The sequence below is a fragment of the Bidens hawaiensis genome, unplaced genomic scaffold, assembly GCF_021521415.1.
Source record: "Bidens hawaiensis isolate Kalapana, Puna unplaced genomic scaffold, B.hawaiensis_p1.1 tig00007038_1, whole genome shotgun sequence".
Taxonomy (NCBI): Eukaryota; Viridiplantae; Streptophyta; class Magnoliopsida; order Asterales; family Asteraceae; genus Bidens; species Bidens hawaiensis.
The window spans coordinates 159,614-169,045 of record NW_027491482.1 but is presented as its reverse complement, the minus strand read 5'-3'; the positions used below and the strand labels follow the sequence as shown (position 1 = coordinate 169,045).

Here is a 9,432-nt window from a genome sequence, read left to right as displayed (position 1 = left end):
AAGTTTTGAAAAAACTAAAAAAGAATTAGTTCTAGCTTTTGTCCCACGGATGGCGCCAATGAAGAAACACTAGGTGACCCCGGGCAGATTACGGATAATCTGGGGGTTAAGTAGATGTTTCCCACGAGGGTTAGGTCCGGCAAAGATGGTTATTCTTCTAATGACCTGCAAAACAGACACCGTGAGCTCGTCACTGAGAAGGGGGGGTTCCTCCTTGTGACCACCCTCCGGCGTGAGAATCAGACTAGATTGCTCTGAATATAAGTGTATATATTGAGAGAGATTGCTAGAGAAGATAAGATGATGATACCGTTCCAAGGTGTTGGAGTATTTATAGCCGAAGGTAGGTTTCCAAGCAGGTACAGCCAGCTGTATAATATTCCTTTTCTACCAACTGTGGGCTACGCACGTGCCATGCTGATGGTTGGTGGGTAGGCAGCGGCTGATAGTGACATGGCCGGCTGTGTACTATTCCTTTTCCACCAACTGCAGGCTATGTGCGTGCCACGACAAGGGTTGGTGAGTAGGCAGCGGCTGATAGTGACATTTTGTACTAGAGTGTGCTCCTCCTCGTACTGTTGTCGGTGAGCTGTCACCCTGTGATTGGTTCATGGGCTGCTTTGGTCAGATCTTGTCTATTTTGTCCATACCTTGGCAGGTATAGTACAAAAGATCTTCCAGAAGCGTACGGACTGGCTCATTTGGGCGGGGGTATTCCCTTCTTGCTCATTCCTTCAGGTGACTACTGAATTATTGAGAGTTAGTGCCTTGTGCGTGTAGCCTTGCTGTTAGTGCGGGTAGCCTTCCCTGATGGCTTATATCCGCAGCTGCGGAAACAGGCGGGGTACTTCACCATTGGGAGGCTTTTCCTGCGGGAACAGCTGGCGTACTGCGCGTAAGGTTTTCATCTCTGAGCATGGTGGGTCCTGCGGAACCAGTTGGTCCTTGCGCAGACGTTCCTCTTCAAGGTGAGTCTTGCGGGTCCAACTGGGCTCTGCTGGGACCTACCTTTTTAAAAAGCATGTCAAACGTTTTATATTGGTACAAGACGACAAATGCTGACAATGTTTTGCATTGCTTCAAACATACATAGATCTTGATTTCCGGATGCAATTGCCACTTGTACCAACCAGGACACATTTTTTATTTTGATTTGTACTATATGCCTTGTGGTACTAGTATTTAACGTATGACTAGTTTCTTAATTTAATCCATAAACATTGGTAAATAACCTTAAAACATTTCGAGACGAAACATCATAGAACACAACATGTTCTAATACATTTGGTTGGTGTGTATAAATGTGGATCTAAAGACAATATTTTAATTCAAAAACACTTGTTTTAAAGACAGAAGAACAAGGTTTTTGTTATTATGGCTGTTAGCGATGATCTAGAGTTGATGTTATGCATGTTATTTGATTAATTAAAGAATTCAATTTAAGACATAATTAATAAAAGCATAAGATCTAATACAATAATATCTTAACGTATAATAGGTACGTGAATCCCTTTAATTTCACGAATCGATCCATGAAATCACATCCCAACATCTAGGAATCGTCAATACATATCCAATTAATCATTGGTTCACCGAAAAAAAAAACAATTTTGGATAGTTAATCGATCAATTTTATACTTTTTTTCACGAAAAAACGTTTTTTAGCATTTTAGGTTTTTGACGAGCGTTTTAGTTTTTGGTTGAGCATTTTAGTATTTTTGTCCCTGTTTTTTGCATTTAAGCGTCTCGCGTACATGTCGTACGTTAAGACTTTATTATATAGTATCTCGACCCATTAATATATAAAAGACATAATACCCTAATATATATGGGGTAAATTTTGCAACCAACGGTCGAAGAACAAAGGCCCATGATAAATAGTAAAATACATAATAAATATACAAATATATATATATATATATATATATATATATATATATATATATATATATATTCATATAGTACCCCGTAACTAAATCTAGAATCCTAAAACAGTTTTTCGAGGGAGCCCTTTAGTGAAGTCGTATAATGTTTTAAAAACCGGTATTTTACTTGTACCGGATTTAACTAAAAAATGGTACAACCGGTTGAGCCGGGTTATACCGGGAGGTTCAATCGTTTGAATAGTTTACCTTATAATTTCTTATAAATGTAATTTCAGTCCATAAATAACCCAAAAATAAATGATTCCTATATCAAAATATAATTTAAAAGGTAATCCATATTAAAAAAATAATACAAAAGCACTCAATTTTAAAAAAATATTCCTAAAGTTTACACGTTTAAATGTTAATTGTTAGGTTAAAAGTAATTTTGAAAAAATATAGGCCACAAATATCGAAATTTTCTCGGGCGAAAAACCGGTTTGCCGGTAAAAACCGGTATTTTAGTCAAAAACCGCCGGTACGATGTTCTAGCAAACCGGTTAAAAATACCGGACTCAAAATACCGGCCTACTGTGCGAAATCCGGTTTAACCGGTTCAACCGGCCGGTTTGAACCGGTTATTAAAACACTATGCATACTGAGATGAAAAGGGTATGTGAAGAACCTTTACGTACATGTCCAATATGTAAACTTTTACAAGCAAAATAGATGTTTATCTATTCATGTTTGGTGTGTGAATGTAGATTTGATTTCTTTGAATGGTACACGGCAGACACGTTGTCACAATAAACAATGATAGCATGGTGAACGGGAACCAAAAGTTCAAGAAGCAGGTTGCGTAACTAGCTTAAGACCGCATTCACTACTCTAGCAGTGGATCTTGAAATAGTGTTTTATCATTTGAATAGCTAGGAAATTGAGTTATCACCCAAAAAATGCAATATCATGAGTTATCATTTTAATTTACTTTGATTCTATAGGAATCTGTTCAGCTCAAACTTTGTTTCTTGGCCTGTTCGTTTTTCAGAAAGTATATATTCAATTCCTAAATGACAAAAGTACATGTAAATATTTTAGCTATCCAAGGAAGTAATATATGTTCAATTTAAACTTGACGCTCATTACTTTTCTTATAGGGCGATATCATTAAACATAAAAAATGGGGACAACCAACAAGAAGCAAAAGGCACGAAACGTATAAGAAAAATCAAACAAAAACAACTACCAAGAAAAAACCTTATAGCGGCAAATTCACGAAATTCAACTTACACCATTTCTCCAAATCTAAACTATATGCTTAACCCATAGAAAGGATGCCGATTTGATATCATGCACCACCTTAGACACCGAAAATGGGGCACCCTCAAAAACCACCTCGTTCCGTGATTGCAAATCATCACTACTAGAAAAAGTGATATTTTTCTACAACTGATTTTGTAGGAAATTTGTTGGAACACCCACTTTCTAACAATTTTCCAACAAAAAAGTGGTGTTGGAAAAACACATGCTTGAAAATCGTTTTCAACCTTTTTCCAACAAATTTTCTTACAAAATTGCTACAAATTTACACCGTTGCAAATTTCCTACAAAAACTATTTTCTGATTTGTAACAACATTCCAACAAATTTGTAACACGTTCCAACAAATTTCTAGGGAATATTTATATTTATTTCTTTTTATTTCCAACAAACTTCCAACAAATAATAGGTTACAATTTGCAACAAAATTCCAACAAAAAGTAAAATTTAAACAAAAAAAATTCAAAAAATATTTTAAAAATCTGAAATATACAAAAAACCAAAAAAAAACTGAAATATGCAGAAAAGTGAACAAATTGTATGTTACAATCGCACGGCCCACTCACGTTGCTCCCTTTCTTCACGATCGACCAACTCGTTCCAGTTAATGCAATCAATTTTCCAACTCTTGTCGGGACGCCCGGCCTTTTTCCAATTGGGTTGAATCTTGAAAGGAGAATCATTCGGTTAACGTTATGATAAAGTATATATTTTACAAACTTTTATAAGCATACCTCAATGAAGGAACTATGCAATTGGAATTCAAATTGGTGTTTTAAGCTTTGATTTTGTTGAAAAAGAATTCATAGCTTGAGGAATAAGGCCTGTTTCGGTAGCATCTTTGCAGCTGGACCCATGAACAATCAAAATGTCTTGCCTAGTTGCCAGACTTGGTATGTGAAAGACAATTTCATCATGAACAATGATAACATTTCTGTTAATTACTTGAATAACAATAATAATATACATGACCATAAGCAAGAACAGTAGCATTATATCTTGAATGGACTCAGAGGGTAGATTGATGACATTCTTAGTAAAAAGTTTATAGCTTTTTGGTACGCTTAATGATTCAATTTTACAAAAATTAAGGTGAAATTCTTTAGAGATGCATTAATGTAGAAGTTACAACATGGTTTTTAAGTCTAGTGCAGAATTATGCAAGAAACAAGAACTTAACTGCATGCATTGTTTTGGCTCTAAGAGGTCAAAAATACTACTCCCAGTAGGCGTGTAAGCAAACTAAACGATTAGGGAGTCGTCCAACATGAAGTTCGTTAGAAAATAAACGAATGAACATGAACAAATTTTTTTGCTCTTAGTTTAACGAACAAAAGTGAACACATGTCTCATTTGTTTACTTATGTTCGTCAACGTTCGTTGATTTAAATTCGTTTATGCCTGTTCATGTACATTTATTATATCCATTTAAAACTTTTAGGCCCACTACAATTAGCCTAGTTTTAATAATTTCGTAGGGCCAAAACATTTTAGCTCAGTTATGCTTATTCCTCAATGCTCATTTATGTTCGTTCGTTTACATTCTTGAACCACTCATTTATACAATTAAACACATCATTCCATATAGAAGTTTTCAATTGTTTAAGAAGTAATAATACCTTGATTATTAAAACACCAATTGTTGCAAGTAGCCCAATTTCTGCAGCACCAAGTAGTTCTTTAGCTTTCAGAACTACATCATCTTCGCTTATGTCACATCCCTGTTAAAAACCTCGCCTTTAATATTATAAAATTTCATTATGCAACAGTTTGAAAATCAAAATAGTAAATTAGAGATGTAAAAACAAACATCTTATTACCACAAGACGAATATCAAATCCATTCTTAGTCTTTACCAAAACACGTACTCGTTTTGGTTCACTTTCTACTAGTTCGACATCCTCCCCTTGCACAAATGCATTAGCTCCATCAAGTATTGGTTCTGAGAGTAAAACAAGGCATTTTATAACATCATTAAGATGCAAAAGACTACACCAGCACATAAAGCAAAACTCTAACAATTAAACACATAAGCAAACAAAATAACATATATGTTCCAATTAGGCCACCTATTTTTTAAAATTGAAACAAAACTCACAACAATGACAGAATATTGAAACTTGAAACCATTTAACAAATTTAGTAACACATTAAAGAAACTAACCAGATCTTTAAGGAAGAAAATCTCTCCCAACAATGCTCTCCAACACAGAGACTTTCCAAAACTCTATAATCAACTCTACTGCGTTAACAATATGCAAAAACAAGCATCTGAAACAGAAAGAATCAAGAGCAATGAATCCTAATTTCATTTTCATTTTTATCATTTCATGCAACATATATTACACTATCACATTAACTGGTACCAAAAGTCAACACTATACTTCAGTTAAAACCACAATTAGTATATTCACATGAAAGGAAGTAACAAACGCCGTTGTGTTTGAAACCCTAACTCAAACCCTAACCTAATTGAGCTTCAATCAGCAACCATTCTTAATACAAGAAACACAATAACCAATATGGAAAACCTACATCGATTTTGCATAATTGAACACCAACAATATCGAAAATTTAATCAGCAACGCTATGAACAAATTCAATCAGAAGAGAATAGTTACTGTATCATGTAACAGATAACTTACGATCTAACGATGCTCTCTCATACTTAAATTATTTGGAACTACATATTAAATCGATCATAGATTCACATTCACATAGCAATAGATGAATATGTTGAAACTTAATTCGGTTGACATTACTCACAAGCAAAAACTAATAAACTTAATGCTGAAACAAAACCCTAACATAACCATAAGTAGATGCTAACACATATTATCAATAACGAGATTGAAAACGAAGCAATATGAGCAGAACTTACCGAATTTTGCACTTAGAGTTGAATGATGGCGCAAGTCCGGTGAAGGAAACTTATAGATATATTTGGAGTAGAACCTGCACAAGCGATTAGATTAGAACCTGCACAAGCGATTTAGATTAGAAACTGCACGTTGAAACAGAGCATTGTATATTCACAGTTTTGAAGATGATGAAGCTAGGGTTTTACGGAAGATAGGGAGCAAGGAGAGCGTTTAATCGTACGATAGCTAGTTGACGGAGATCAGTAATGTACGCTGACCTCGGCGAATGGTGATGGCGGAGCTTCGTTGACGGAGATCGGAAACGGCATCTGACGGCGAAGCTTCGTTAACGGAGATCGCGATGGCGGCGGAACATCGGTGACGACGGTGAAGCTTCGGCGATGGAGATCGGAGACGGAGGTCGGTGACGGAGATATGGGACGAATTTGAGGAATTTTGAATCGATTTGGGAATTTCTTAGTTTTATTCTGTTTCTAAATTATGAATCGAATTTGGGAATTTTGAATCATGGATATTTTTTATTATTTGTCATTTTATATAATAGAAATTAAAAAACATAAGAAAGTTTTATTATTTTTCATTTATACTAATTTTTGTAGGAATTTTGTTGGAAAGTTAGCAACAAGTTTCCAACGAAAAATCGTATTGTTAGTAAGTAGTTGCAATATTGTAGAAAAATCAGAGCTAGTTATTTTTGTTGGAAATTTGTTTGAAACATGTTGGAATTACTTGTTGTAAGAAATTTGTAGGAAAATATACTATTTTCTAGTAGTGCATCTAGCATGTGATCGCCAAGATGATATTATATAACAAGACAATATTTCTCCTTGTTCGAAGTGTTACGGGTGGGATATTGGAGTAGCTCCTTCGCGGAATCAAAGTAATTTAATTTTGGCATCTTAACCCAATATGTTACAATTAAGCACAAGTGTAAGTGTTCATCCTGGTGGTTAACCAAAATACAAGGGTTTTATAATTCAGGTTGTGGAGTATTTCTCCTAAAATGTACAAGAATTGCTGTGAAAAATAAGTACAAATAACATGTATGAGCTAATGTATATCTATCCATTTGTTGTATTTATCGCACATTTAAGTATCAAACTAATACATATAAACAAAAAAACACATTTATAATAATTTGCATATTGTCATCAAGGAACAAGGTATATTATCTTCATGTTCAAATCCAAAGGAATAGTGGGCTAAACGGCTAGACCAAATCCATCGGCCTCCTAAAGCCCATCAACTTGATTAGTCCTTTGATGAGCCCTTAATTAACATGCCCTTTACAACAAATTTAATTTAGTTATTGTTATATCACTGCAGTTACTTCAGAAAAAAATGATTAGAATTACACACTAGCTCACTATGATGATAGTAACTTTTGAATTTCTAAGGTTTTTCTTTCTTTCTTTTTTCTTCTGTGTTTAATTATAGGAATGGTAATTGGTAATAGTAAGTGGTAATTGATAATATCATCGAGACAGTGAAAGACATTGTGATAGTCAAAGTCATACTAATATAGCAGCAATTGTTTTTAGACTTTTAGTGGTTTGGCGGTTCTTTTATAGGGTTTGATGGTTTAAATTAAACATTTTTTTTGTTTTTTTTTTAAATCGTGAGTTTATATTATATTAAGAACAATTGGTTTATGAATACATAATAAAAGTTAATACAACTAGTTCAGCTTACAATTTTTAAACTATCAGCAAATTGTTAAAGCTATAAAATCGAGGCGTAGACCGAACCATATAATTCTTGAATCGGCGAACCAGCATATATATGTCGTAGATTAAAAAATGGTTTATAGACCCAATAATAAAAGATATATGAGACAATCCAATTAGTTAAATTAAAAGTATATTTACAAATTACAAAAACTAATGAGTATAGTTTTATTAAGGAAAAATATAATTATTATGTTAAAATCACAGCGCTGATGTATTAGATGTGGATAGAGATGCATCAGTGTGAAAAGTGTCCCACATATATGATATATGGTAGGGGTGTCAATACTTGACACGACCCGAAACCCAACCCGAAACCGACACGAAATAAAACAGGTTTTGGGTCGGCTAACACGACCCGTTTAAAAAACGGGTCGGGTTCGGGTTGACCTGTTTTCTAAACAGGTCGGGTTCGGGTTGACCTGTATAAAAACGGGTTGACCCGTTAACCCGTTTAATTTTAGATATTTTAAAATTAATTTTATATTCCCTCTTTAGTTATAAAATGTGTTGGAGAATTTAATTATTTTTCATTCTTCATATTATCTTTTTAGGTCTTCTCTTAAATTCTATTTTCCATGAACGGCACTTTTAAATTCTTAACCAGGATTTCATTACCCAATATGCATTTTCTTCTGTCTATTCACTAATATACATGAACATATCGTCAAATCCATCTATATCTAAATCGACTCATGCTTAAATTTCATTTGAATTTTGCAATATATGGTTTTGATTTTATTATAATTTGTATGTCTGATTATATAAATTAAGTTGTTTAAAAAATATGGGTTAAACGGGTCGTGTTCGGGTCGACCCGAATTTATGTGTGCGGGTTAGGGTTGACATATTTGACACGAATAATAATATGGGTCGGGTTAGGGTTGCACATTTCAACCCGTCAACCCGCCAACCCGCAACCTGTTAACCCGCCAACCTGCCAACCCGACACGTTTGACAGCCCTAATATATGGATATAACATTTGTACAAATAGCTTCATATGTTATACATTTATAATGACACAAATCCCTAGAAAGATATGTGGACCATATCAACTATCAAGCCATTACCCATCATGAAACATACCTCTTTTAAGAAAACCCTATGTCTTACGTTTTTCCTTTCTTATCGAACATAACTGAAACTTGGGTTTATGGTACTACAACTTGTACAAATAACATATAGTGTTAAAGGTGTATGGTTTTAATAAAATATTGTTCATTTTAGTATTTACTTGAGACATTATGTAAAGTAAGTGTGAAAAAAAAAGATATTTTAACTTTTTTAAATTAAAGGTAGTACAACTTATAATCTTTTTATTTTCTTTTCTTTCTATTAATTACATACTTTTATTTCTAAATTTTTAAATTTAAAACATTAAAATGTTAATGACCAAGTTAGTCAAACTTATGGTTGATCCTAAAAATAAATGTAAACATGGAAATGTTATTTCAATTTAAAATAGAAACAAGGAAGAAAAGTACAAATTAAATATGGCACAATAAGCTAATAGAAGGGTGAGAATTTGAAGGATTTACGGAGATATAGCTTGATGTAAACAACGGACAAACCTATGGTTTGCGGTTCGAGATGCCTTGTATATATAAATAAGGGGGGTGAAAGTGAAGATATAGGAAA

At 33.9% G+C, this 9,432-nt stretch overlaps 1 long non-coding RNA gene across 2 annotated transcripts; it reads right to left on the bottom strand.

Annotated features, from left to right (window-relative positions):
* Positions 1-3,556: 3,556 nt before the first annotated feature.
* On the bottom strand, positions 3,557-6,784 carry LOC143634263 (uncharacterized). 2 transcript variants are annotated; one of them, XR_013153820.1, is made up of 4 exons: positions 5,005-6,784; positions 4,804-4,905; positions 3,919-4,073; positions 3,557-3,850 (listed from the first exon to the last, which is right to left on the bottom strand). It is a non-coding gene; the product is annotated as an uncharacterized LOC143634263 (long non-coding RNA). The 2 variants fall into 2 exon arrangements; XR_013153821.1 differs by lacking the exon at positions 3,919-4,073.
* Positions 6,785-9,432: the final 2,648 nt, after the last annotated feature.